Here is a 1,354-nt window from a genome sequence, read left to right as displayed (position 1 = left end):
GTACATTTCAGTTTTAAATTTTTATTTGCCTGAACTTCCTGTTGAAAACCTTGTAAATTAAGGAGAAAAAGTGGTTCATTAGTAAATGCAATCTTTTTTTTCTTTTTTTTTTCTTTTTTTTTTTGGGATTTCCTGTGAGTGAGGTATATCAGCAGATCTGCAGTTTGGCCAGTTTCAATGGTAACTAGCGGCTGCTTTAAAAAAAAAAAAGTGATTTAACATCTCACCAAAGTGATGCTGTCCACAGTTTCAGGCAAAGGGACTTGCATAGTGTAAGAACAAGCTTTGAAGGCTCTTACTTTGTGGGAGAAAAGAAAAAAAAAAGCCTACCGTATTCCATGTAAAAAGTTCATGAGTTTGTATAATGAGATGGTGTTATGGTGTCTTGTTTTCCCCCTTCCTACCACACGGTTGTAAATTTTGCTTTATAACATTTCTGGTTTCAAACATTTCCTAATTGTTAACCTGCAGCTTTCCATCCACCAGTGATGGTTGTGTGGTGTTATGAGGCGAAGCTTTTTACAAACCTGGGATGTTTCCTGAGCCTGAACTTTTCCACGTTGTTTTGTCTTTCTAACCACACCCTCCAGCCTGTTCATGGAGTCTGTTCTCTACACTGGTTGTTGAGTGATGCACTTGGAGGGCACCGGTCATGTGTTCTCACCTGTATAAAAATGCCATCTCAAGTCCCCCTCTCACTCATGTATGTCCAGGAGTCGACGTATTTTCTGTGTTTATGTGAGTTCTGTGTTGCCATGTTTACATTTTTGAATGTTTTATAAAACCGTGAACGCTGCCCCACCCCTTGAAGGGTGGGGGCAGGTGCAGATAGCGCTGCATGCCATCTCTCCAGCTGCCAGCAGATCGTGCATGAATACAGGAGTGGTTCGGTGTTCTCAGTGAGGGGCTCAACTGTGAGTTGAACCGGCTTCTCCCGACGAGCACACGGCAGCTGGAACGATGGACAGCCTCTGTTTAGTTTTCAGATGATATTGGGGGTTCAGTATGTCTTTGGAGATACTGCTGGAAGCTTGTGGCAGGTGATTGGTCAGTGACATGATTGTCCTTGTATTATTTTTATTTAATTTTTTTTTTTTTTTTAAAGAATAATTATCTGGTTGACGGTTTGATTGTGAAAACCCATTACCTCTGACTTCTGCTAGGAAATGCAGCTACACTTGAGTCTTAACTGTGTTTTCTGTGATCTCATCCTGCCCTGTGTTGGCTTCCATCTACATTTACAATTTGTGTTTATTTGCTGTGTAAATAGTTAAAGATTCCCCTCCTCCCTTTTCTTGAGTCTAAAAACATTTGTTTTCCTTAATGACACCTGCCTCTGGTTCTGGTGTTTTTT

The sequence above is a fragment of the Pundamilia nyererei genome, unplaced genomic scaffold, assembly GCF_000239375.1.
Source record: "Pundamilia nyererei isolate P.nyererei 1_Seehausen unplaced genomic scaffold, PunNye1.0 scaffold00258, whole genome shotgun sequence".
NCBI lineage: Eukaryota > Metazoa > Chordata > Actinopteri > Cichliformes > Cichlidae > Pundamilia > Pundamilia nyererei.
Note: the sequence above shows the minus strand (reverse complement) of the source record.